Source organism: Octopus bimaculoides, chromosome 15 (assembly GCF_046866305.1).
Source record: "Octopus bimaculoides isolate indiv1 chromosome 15, ASM4686630v1, whole genome shotgun sequence".
NCBI lineage: Eukaryota > Metazoa > Mollusca > Cephalopoda > Octopoda > Octopodidae > Octopus > Octopus bimaculoides.
Window position 1 is genome coordinate 53624829 of NC_142942.1, and position 12500 is coordinate 53637328.

The 12500-nt window shown below is 34.1% G+C and overlaps 1 protein-coding gene across 5 annotated transcripts in view; it reads right to left on the reverse strand.

Moving 5' to 3' along the window:
• Positions 1 to 12500, reverse strand: part of LOC149132536 (uncharacterized) — a 326917-nt gene that overhangs the window by 53775 nt on the left and 260642 nt on the right. For 2 of the 5 annotated variants that reach the window (XR_016244472.1, XR_016244471.1), the window contains exon 2: positions 3757 to 3895. The exons of the other annotated variants lie outside the window; for them this stretch is intronic. The gene's annotated coding sequence lies outside the window, so the exon portion shown is untranslated. The remainder of the gene's footprint in view (positions 1 to 3756; positions 3896 to 12500) is intronic. 5 annotated transcript variants of the gene reach the window in all.

Genomic DNA, 12500 nt, shown 5'->3' on the forward strand with positions numbered 1-12500 from the left:
CACATTAAGCAAGCCTCTTACCTTCATGGAAGTCCTGTCTGTTTCTCTTTCTCACTAAAACCACACACACACACACATGCATATATTTATACACACACGCACGCACACAAATATATAATTATCTCCCTCTTTCTATCACTATTTGCCTGTCATCTCTTTCTCACTCAATTTATCAATCATTCTGTAGATACATGCGTGCGTTGTGCTCATGGTAAATGAACGAATCTATATATTTATCAATTTAGTAAATAATTGCGATAGAGTTCTGAAGGCCGATCTGTCAGTCAATCAATTTACCTATCTTCTCCCTCCTTTCCTACTTACCCATGTCTCAGTTCGTTCATTTATCTATCTGTATGTCTGTCTATTTCTCGATTTATATCTCTCTCATCTATCTTTATATATGTGTGTGTGTATATATATATATATATATATATATATATATATATATATCAGTTTGTCTATTCAACTCTCTCGTTATCTGTCCATCTCTGTTCTTACCAGTTCCTATCAAACTATCTCTCCTGCCAATCATCCACACACACAAACACACAAATGGCAGTGAAGTTGAGAAGTTCATCTCACGAACAAGGTCTTGGGCTGTGTCCCACTTCAGAGCCTTCTCAAAGCCTTTTCTGAGGGATTTTGATTGATGAGAGCTGAAAAGGAAACAACAACCACCACCACCACCACCGCCGCCACTGTAGCAGCAGCAGCGGCCATCGCCACTGCTGCCACCACCACCACCACCATTTGGATCTTATTTAACGAAGTTGATCTGGAGCAGAGAGGGCATGTCGACCCTAGTTGAGCAGACCCATTTTCAAAGGTCCACCTTGTGGTGGTGTTTCAGTGACTCTGGGGGATGTGCCAGCAAAGCAGAAGCTCCTGATAGTGCCTATCATGCTGCAAAGGTCAAAGGAAGGAGGCCAGACTAATATGTACCACCACTTGCTAGAGGTAAAAATGGGTTTGCATAGGGTCAACACCACCCCTACCAAGAAAAAAAAACATAGTTACAAAAGCATTAATGATATTTTAGAATTAACAGAACCTGGGAGAGCAAAAATCTTTCCTCAGGAAAATATATGGAACGAGCAGAACGAAATGGGCAAAGAATTCTGCATTACACACCATGCCCTGATCTGGAACCCACAAGAGAGGCAGAAGAGAGGATGCCCTGAAAAATAGCTGATGGTGGGATACTGAGACGGAACTGAAAAAAGCAAGGATCCAATAGGAGAGAAGCAGGAAAAAGACAGGTGAGAGTTGAAAAGAGTAGAGAACAGTCATCAATGGCCTATGCTCCATTGGAAGCAAAGGGTTTAAGAGAAAAGAGATGGTCAGAGAAATTCCATCGGTGGCCATCCCATCCTTTCTTATATATATATATATATATATATATATATATATATATATATATATATATATATATATATATCTTAGGGACTGCATTACCTAATGTGTTCATCTAATTCTAATAATGATTAAACAGGAAAATATGCAACATGGTTTCCTATAAAACTCCTGTTCTCTGTAAACAACGCTTTAATGAAATATATTATTAGTTTGTCTATTATTGTTGAAGATGACAAAAGAAATCGAGTGGGAGAAGAAAAGGGATCATGGTGTGTCCAGCTGTGGCCGATCGGTACAATGCACGCTCAGAAGGTACTGCTGCAGGTTGGGCACTGGTGGTCTGCTGGGACTAACTGCAAGGTGTTGGCTCTGAACTTGTGCAGTTCACATTTTCTTTGTGCACTTACAATCCTGTTTTGTTCATAACAGGTAACACCTCTGTGATACATACATACACACATACACACACACACACACACACACACACACACACACACACACACACACACACACATATATATAAATATATATATATAGCAACAGAAAAGCAAGAACATACACCATTCTTCTTTGCTGGCTTATAGAATTATGCAAATATGGAAAAAATATTTTCCATATTACCACCTAAGTCCCCCCCCCCCAACTACCACCAAGACCATCACCACCACCATAACTACTACTATCACTAGTAGTTGTCGTGGTAGTTAGTAGTCTGTAGTGTAAAAATAGTAGTAGTAATAATAATTTTGAGTTTGGTGTTTCGTTGATGTTATCAAATTATCCTGAAAACTACAAAAATAATGAAATAAGAAATACAAAAAGAAAAAAAGAAGAAAAATGAAAAGCTACATAAAGAAACGCATAAAACTAAAAAAAAAGGAGAATAACGTAACACATGACCTATCATGGGATTAGATTCCAGAAATAAATTTTATCAGTTGAAAAATTCTATTAGTGGAGAGAATATATACCATCAGCATGAATTAGTGTTTTGTAATTAGTTCTCATTTTGTTCATAAGTTGGTCGATATAGATACAAAGATATCTCATTAGCAGAAAAAAATATTGATACGTATATACATGTGTACGTACAAATATATATGTATACACACACACACACACACACACACATATATGTAAATATGCATATACATACCTGTATATGTGTGTCTCATGTATATATATATACTTTATTGAAAAGCAGCAGAAATATCAGAAAAACTGTTACTCAGAGTTTCACGTTCCCATTCGTTGGGCAGTTTTGTTAGAATCTAACAAAACTGCCCGAGTAACAGTTTTTCTGATATTTCTGCTGCTTTTCAATAAAGCATATTACTCTACCTCTGGTATTTGAGTACTCTTTTTTCCACCTTGTTTCACATTTACTGCCTTCAGTAGTAGTAGTAGTAATAATAATAATAATAATAATAATAATCAGAAAGTGCAGAATTTGTGGACAAAATGGTGAAACCGTATGGCATGTTACCAGTCAAGTATGCCACTAGCCCAGAAAGAATATACGAGACGTTATGACAATATAGCAAGGATTGTCCAATGGACACTTTGCAACAAGTATGGATTTGACAGAGCAAAAGAGTTGTATGAACATAAACCTGAAGTGATCATCGAAAATGAAAATGCAAAGATCCTATGAGATTTTATGATTCAGTGCAACCATGAGATAGAGAACAGGAAGCCAGACATAGTTTGATTGAGAAAGAAAGCAAACAATGCTGGATCATAGATATAGCATGCCCAGCTGACAACAAGGTATGAGATAAGGAAGAAAGAAAAGTCAAGAGATATGACAGGTTAGCTTGGAAAGTTAAGCAATTGTGGTCGCTGATAAAAGGTGGTAGTACCACCAATAATTGTCAGAGATCTGGGAACGGTGAGTAAAAATCTTGAGAAGTACATGGAACAAATAGGGGCTGCAATAAGGGTGGAGCACTTGCAGAAAACAGCACTGCTTGGAACTGCTCGAATACTCCAGATGGTGCTTGAAAAATAAGGGGTGTTACCTTAGTTCACTGGTAGTGAACAGCTGACACCAAAGTACATTTCCAGCATTAGAAGCAGTGCAAAGACAAATAATAATAATAATAATAATAATAATAATAATAATAATAATGTAATGTGTGTTAGAAAATGTTATCACCAGCTGCTGCTGCTGCTGAGGTAAATGTAATTTTCTTCTTCATTAGGAAAATACCAATAAAATAATTCTACCACCAAAAACATTTATTCAATTTCGTTTTGTTGTAGCTAAAAAATTTTTTTCTTCTTCACATTGATTTCAAAAAAGTGGATTATTGCTTAGCAAGTAGCAGATTGAACTTGAAATGGTATAAGACTTGTTTAGCAGCCAGCATCACTGAATGATGAGTCGAAACTTACCTTTAATAATGGTTTATTGATTTATCTTGTAGCTGTTGTGTCAGCTAGAAAGAGTGAGAGTATGATGCACTGGAGGTTGAGAGGAGCTGACTGAGATTGATGAGTGAGTGACTGAGTGAGCCACATTTATTCAACTTACCTGAAAATAGAAAGAGAAATAGAAGAAAATAGTATAAGAAACAGTTTGCATATTCCAAAGAATTTTTAGTAATTTTTTCATACTTGAAAATTTAAAAACATGATTCATGGAAACCAAATTTGGTGAATGCTTTAGTGGCATTGGATAAGAATGTTATTTATTACCCTTTCTTAAGTTTGGAAACTAAAGGTCCTAGTTCTAATCCTGCTTGGTATTATGTACACATCTTTGATCATTATTTTTTTTGTAATCTTTTACTTGTTTCAGTTATTGGACTGCAGCCATGCAGGTTTGCGCTCTCTGAGTGCTCTTGTTTCCCTATTAAAAATAGGAACTCAGAATGTAAAGAACTATAACGACATACCACATGTCATCATATTCAATACTTGAATGATTTTAGCAATTCATTGACCTCACAAGTAATTATAATCTTTAAGAGCTCACAGTTTTGTGTCATTTCAGGTAAATTTTCATCAAAGGGGTTGATGCAGGTAACAATAAAAATTAACTAGATACAATAAAGTGAAAAGGAAGGGTAAAAATAGAGCAAAATGGTATTAGCTAACATCTATACAAAATGATGTAAAGTGCATTGTGACCAGTGATGCATAAAAAAATCTCATAGTTTGATTGATCGCATGATCACATGATATATATATACATACCATATATACTTGTGTATATGTTGCACTTATGTTTAATTCAAACCCCTAATTTAGTATTAAATCTCAGTACAAATTTTTTTCCCTTTATGATTTTAGCTGCGCCCCATGTATAAGCCAGACCCCAGTCTTTTCATTTAAAGTCAAGGATAGTTTGACTTCTACAGTAAATACATTAATACTGCTTTAACCCCCTTAACTGTGAAATCAAACTTCATGGTCATTCCATGTAATGATGTTAAATATCTAACAAAAAGTAAAATTGGTATTTTCTGCAAGTCATGTAGTCTCAGCAAACTTGACGTATCTCAATAGAAAATAGTTTCAAAGAGGGATATTCCTCAACAAAAGACATATTGATATATAAAATCGTTTTCTATAGTGAAAGACAATAAAATCTTGAGTGACTTTATCTAATTCCCACAGCAAAAGGGTTAATTATTTCTGCAAATAAGGGAGGCAACACTAGACACATTTCAGCCTTATTACACCTCCTTCACCATCAAGACAATAAAATTTGTTAAGAAATTTCTAATATGTTGCAATGGCTTCATTTAAGAGTAAATATGGCTATATTTATAAGTTCTGCCCCCTACTACTTTGAATACAAACATGGTAAAGTAAATAAAAGTAAAAATTTGAAGTTTAAGACACACACAGACACACATGTGTACCAATAATCATTATGTTTATTGGAAAATACTGGGAGTGAGAAGATTACAAAAGAAATATTCTGTCTATGGAGTCTGGGTGTGAAATGGAATGAAAAGTAATTATAAAGAAACGGTTTAAACAAGAAACTTTTGGTTCCTTTCTATCAACAGCTTTAAAGAATTTTCTTGAAACCTGTTTATGGATCAAATTGCAATGTATACATGATAGACATCAAAAGAAACCTATAGATTATTCAACAAATCAATACACATACGTATGTTTGTATGTATGTGTGGGTATCTGTATGTATTTATTATGTGTATACATTTGCATGTATTATATATGTATATATATATCTATATCTATATGAATATATACACACACACACATATATATATATATATATATATATACACATACATATATTTAAACATGTATATATATATATACATATATATATATATATACATATATATGTATGTATATATATACATATATATGTATATATATACATATATATGTATATATATACATATATATGTATGTATATACATATATATGTATGTATATATATATACATATATATGTATGTATATATATATATATATATATATATGTATGTATATGTATATATACATATATGTATATGTGTTTACTTATATATATGCATAAATATGTATGTATGCAAACGCACACATATACACACACATGTCTATATATATATATATATATATATATATATATATGTATATATATATATGTTTTGTGTTGTGAGTGTGTATGTAAACTTTTATTTATATTCTATATTTATACATATATAATTGTGTTCTTATCTGAACGAGATAAGAGATAGCATTCCAACAACGTTTGTAATTGTATGCCAATAAAAAAAAAAAAAGACAAAAAACAAAACAAAAAGAAAGACAACTTATTATAGTAGAATCCATAATTCTTTATGTATAAACCCATTTCACACAGTTATTGTTATTATTATTATATAAAAGAAATCATTATTATTATTATCTTTCTGTTTTTCTTTATTTCCAGATAAGGCGTTACGTAGACCCGGAGATCTGCTTCCATGAGTCGTATTGATTGTAGCCAGGAGGGTAATTAAAAAGCTAGAAAAATCCACAAAACTAATCACAATACTACTTTCGCATAAATAACACAATATCATTTGATCTCGTCATCGTCGTCACCACCACCACCACCACCACCACCACCACCACCACCATCATCATCATCATCATCATCATCATCATCATCATCATCATATTTAAATTTGCTTGTAAATTTCTTAAATCTTTTTCTCTTCTCGTTTTTGTTTTTTTCCTGCCTCCCCTTATTCTCCATTTAAATTTTTGAAAGTGGATGAGTAGCATTTTCGTAATTCTTCTTCTTATTTTTCATTGAAGCCTCAGACAGTTACAACCCAAAAGAGAACTGGATATTTTCGATTGTTCTTTATAAATTTTTCTGAGAATATTGCTTTGTAAATTCGGATAACAGAACATAGAAGTCTATGGCAGAAACCTTTCTGCCTACCTCTCTCTCTCTCTCTCTCTCTCTCTCTCAGTGTGTGTCTGTCTTTGTCTCTATCTCTCCCTTCATTTGGTCGTTTCTTTCTTTCTCGTCTAATCTATCTTGCTTATATGCAAAGCTATATGGCATTGTATTACTCAAGTCCGATATGATAGTTTGTATTGTATAATAATTGAATTTAGTTGCCGACAGACAATTCACTAAAGTGGAGAAGTCAATTGTTTGATGGGGTTTGGAATTTTGTGATGGTTACGCCATGCTTTGATATCTATATTTTAGCATAAGTTATTTTTTTAAATAGCTGCTTTCAACAGAAATTCTGTGCCAACAAATCTAAATAAATGAATCTAAATAATAAATTAATTAAATATAAATGTAAAAAAAAAAAAAAAAGAAAATTAGTGTTTGATGGTCTTTGAAATTTTGTAATGGTTCCACTTTGATATCTATATTTTACCATAAGTTTTGGTTTTAGCAACAGTTTTCAACAGAAATTCTGGGCTAATAAAATAATAAAAAAAAAAACAAACGATACTGTTGTATTTTGAAAGAAAACAACAGTTTTAGTGATAAAGTAATTAAATTTATAATTATTAAATATTGTACTGTATTATTTGATTAATTAATATTAAACTTTGTGAAGGCGGTGAGGTGGCAGAATTGTTAGCACACCGGACAAAATGCTTAGCAGTATTTTCATCTGTCTTCATGTTCTGTGTTCAAATTCTGCCATGGTCAACTTTGCTTTTCATTCTTGGGGGTCGATAAGCACTGGAGTTAATGCAATCGACTCATCCCCTCCCCCAAAATGGCTGCCCTTGTAGCAAAATTTGAAACCGTTAAACATTGTAAACAGTGGCTGTATGCTAGTAGCTTGCTTACCAACCACATGGTTCTAGGTTCATTCCCACTGTGTGGCACCTTGGGCAAGTGTCTTCTACTACAGCCTCGGGCCAACCAATGCCTTGTCAGTGGATTTGGTAGACGGAAACTGAAAGAAGCCCGCCTGTCGACTTTCATGATGACCAGCACAGATATGAGTAAGATGTACATGATTAGAATGTGATAATTCCCTAATTAGCTCATTAGGTACCAGTTATATTCTGAGGTCTGTCCCATTACAATTGTGAAAGCTCTCATAAAATAAGTACCTGTAATATACTTGGTTCAACTATGATTTGTTCTGTGTAAACATTGGCATTGTACTTAGTCGATAGATTTTAAGTTTTAAGTAATTAGATATCAATATAATCATAAGGAATCTGTTAATTATCGTTTTGCTTGCGATATTCATCATCATCATTATCACCACAACCATCATTATCGTTACACACTACCATCACGCCGACCCCACCATCATTCATTCTAATTATCACCAATCACCTAAGGACAATAATGAAGCATGATCAATAGCACAATGGCTTAAATCAACTAAACAACTAACAAATTTTATATATATATATATATATATATATATATATATATATATACATACATACATACATACATAGATATATACATATACATATATATATACATATATATATACATATATAAATATATATATATATATATACATACATACATAGATATATACATATACATATATATATACATATATAAATATATATATATATATATATACATACATACATATATATACATACATATATATGTGTGTATATATATATATGTATATGCATGTATACATACATATATGTATGTAGATGCATGCACATACATATATGCATATTCCATGCATACATGTAAAATATACAGTGGTGAAACATACATGCATATATGCATACATATATATGACCTCATAAGAGATACACATGTATACACATAGCTATGTGCATTTTATGTGTACGCAAAACCAGTCATACAAGCACATGCATGAGTGTGCTTGTATGAATATATATGTGTGTGTGTGTGTGTGTGCATGTATGTATACACACATATATGTATATATAACTGTATATGTATATATCTCCATATAAATGTGTGTGTGTGTTTGTGTCAGCCTCTCTCTCTCTCTGTATGTATATATATATATATATATATATACACACACACACACGTATGTATGCATACAGATACACATATATGTAGACGTAGACATACATGCTCGCATATACGCACACACAGCTCATAAATGCACAACTATGCACATACATCCATGTAGGAAAGAGAAACAAGAATAAAGAAAGAAAGGAAGCAAGAAAGAAAGAAAGGAAGAAAGAAGGATAGAAAGTATACAACACAAAGAGGTAAAAAGGAAGCTGTACTCAAATTTATCAAAGACCACACACACCCACACACCCACCCACACACATGCACACCCATATATGTACATGAGCTCTTTTCATCAATGCCAGACCATTCCATAGTAACTCAACAGAGCCTCTCATCGTACTGATCGTATTGATTTTATATTGGTTTAATATTGATCTCAATCATTATATCAATGTATATATTGATGTTTTTGTTTCGTTGTTGTTAATTTTATTGATTTTTCAAAACAAAAAAAAAATACAAAAAACAAAAATTCTTTATTTGTTTTCTGTTGCTTGTTTTCCGTTTATTTTTTTCTTTCATTCGTTTGCCTATCCATTTCTTTTCTCTTTTATTGTCCCACATTGAAGCAGCCAAAAAGGATATACATTTACCCCCCACCACACACATACATACACAAAACATATACAAACCTACATGTGTATATATATATATATATATATATATATATATATATATATATATATATATATGTATGTATACACCCACCCACATATATCATTGCAACAATTGTTTTCTCATCCACTTTTCCATGCAGGCATGAGCTGGACAGGTCTTTTTGAGGCATTGTTTATAAATCGGATTTCCTTATATACATTTATACATACTTATATCCATATAATATTCTTTGCCTGTCACACAAAACACACACACACAATAACATAGTCCCTACCAAAAATTACTTTATATGATTTTTGTCACTACACAGTTATTCTGAATGCTTCCATTTCAGCCACTGCTACCGTATTTTTACTGTGTTTCATCTTGTCTGTCTGTTAGTCTGTCAATCTACTTATTGCACACTAGTAATACACATCACAAATGATGGGGTTTATTTTTGTATCCTTTCAATAATTCATAATATTTCTACTTCAACCGTTGCACCATTTTCTTCCCGAGTTTTATTACATCTTCTTTCAGTTATTTTTCTCCTTTTTGCATTCAGCATTGCTTCTGTTTTTATTTTTTTGTGCCTGTCATTGTTTTGCAGCACTTATTCCTTCCCATCCACAATGAGCATTGAATTCTTTTTGTGATAATCTTCATCTTTTTTGCAGTTTAAAGTAAAGTAGTTCCTTTGTAACTAAGAATATCTTACCCATATCACTTTCTTTATATTCTTTCATGCTCATTCCCTTGGTCTACTTCATAGTCTCCTTCATTATTCTCACTAACTCAACCACATACTTTATTATTTCTCCTCTTCCACTTTATGTTTGTGTGTGTGTGTGTGTGTGTGTGTGTGTGTGAATAGTTACATCACTCGTAGACGGGTTAATTTCTAAGAAATTAAACCCATTAGATTTCAACTGGACTATTTACTATTGCTACCGGAAGCTGGTATGCCAATCGTTGCAAATTCGATCAGTCATAAGTCAGACAGGTCGTAAGTTGACAATGACCTGTATCATCATCATCATCGTCGTTGTCGTTTAATGTCTGCTTTCCATGCTGGCATGGGTTGGATGGTTTGACTGAGGACTGGTGAGCCAGAAGCTGCACCAGGCTCAATCTGATTTGGCAAAGTTTCTACAACTGGATGCCCTTCTTAACGCCAACCACTCCGAGAGTGTGGTGGGTGCTTTTATGTATCGTTAGCATGAGGGCCAGTCGGGCGGTTCTGGCAATGGCCACGCTCAAAAGGTGTTTTTTACGTACTACCTGTATGGGAGCCAGTCCAGTGGCACTGGCAATGAGCACACTCGAATGCTATTTTTCACGTACCACCAGCACGTGCTGGTAAGGTGACGCTGGCAAGGACCGTGCTCAAATGGTGCTTTTCACATGCCACCGGCACGGGAGCCAATCCATGGTCCTGGCAACGATCATGCTCAGATGTGCTTTTAACGTTCCACTGGCACAAGTGCCAATCAGGCGGCACTGCCATCGGCCAAGTCAGCGATTTTGGTTTGCTTTCACTTGTCTCAATAGGTCATCGCAAACATATATATATATATATATATATATATATATATATATATATATGATATTGGTGGTGGTGGTGGCCAGATATGGACAAGATATACTGAGCTAGAATTTGACAGTCCATTTATTAACTCATTAGGCACCAGTTATTTTCTGATTTCTGGTTCTGCAAAAATCAAGTAAACTCTCTCTCTCTATATATGTGTGAGTATAATATTTGTTTCAACCATACATGTTCCATGCACTTGTTGCACACACATACATAGACATATTATAGGTTTACTATATACGTACATACATGTGTGTGTGTGTGTGTGTGTGTGTGTGTGTGTGTGTGTGTGTGTGTGTGTGTGTGTGTGTGTGTGTGTGTGTGTGTGTGTTTGTGTGTGTCATGTGTACATCATGCAGGCTCCTGTTGCAGCTGAAATACCATTTGAACATTTAACCTACTGTGAAAGCATTCCAATAACCTATATTGCTGGTACAGTGAGGTAGACACTCACATCATTACAATCTATAAAACACATACAGACATGTTTGTGCGTGCAAACACACTCATGCACACACATACACACACACACCTCTCTATCACATTTCTTTGTCTTCTTGCACTCTCTCTCTGTCTAATTATCCCTTTCTCTCTCTCTCTCTCTATCAAATTATCTCTCTGTTGCATTCACTCTCTTTCTCTCCTTCTGCCTCACTGTCTCTGTCTATCTCTGTCTGCCTGCCTACCTGTCTGTCTGTCTGTTTCTCTATCTGTCTCTCTATTATGTTTTCTCTCTATCATATTCCTTCCGTCTTGTTTTTTTCTCTCACTCTCTCTGTCTGTCTACCTGCCTCTTTCTCTCTATGTCTCTCTCTATCTCACTCTTTCTCCCTATTATGTCTGTTCTCTCTCTTTATCATATTTCTTATGCCTCTCTCTTTCTCTGTCTCTCCATCAAATTCCTTCTCTCATTATCTTGCTCAAATTCTCTCTATCACACTATTCCTCTTTCTTTCACATTTCTTTCTCTCTCCATCAAATTCCTTTTACTTCATTTTCACTCTCTTTCCTCTACTTGTCCTCTCCCCCCTCAATCCCTCCACTTTCACTTTCATTTTACTCCTTACCCACCACTCTCTCACAATTCATCTTCTATTTCTTCCTTTCCATTGCATTCTCCTTGATACTCTCACCACTTCTCTCGCTCTCTCTCTCTCTCATCCTCTTTGCTTTGACTCTTCTTTCTCTCCTTGCTCTCCAATTTCTCTTTAACCCTTTTGTTTCCATATTTTTGCTGCAATTCTTTATTTCAATTTATTTTGAAAATAATTTTGAATTTAGCAAAAATGACTGTCGTTATTAAGCTGGTGTTTGGAACGGGAATTAACCTGAGATTTTAATGGAAGATTTTAAATTAAGTGAAGTAGGGGGCTCTGAATAGAAGCAATACACCTTTGATGTCTTTCAACTGCACACCTTGCCAGAGGTGGTCAGGTGGACAGGCATCACTGGTTCTCATTCAACTCCTAATCTC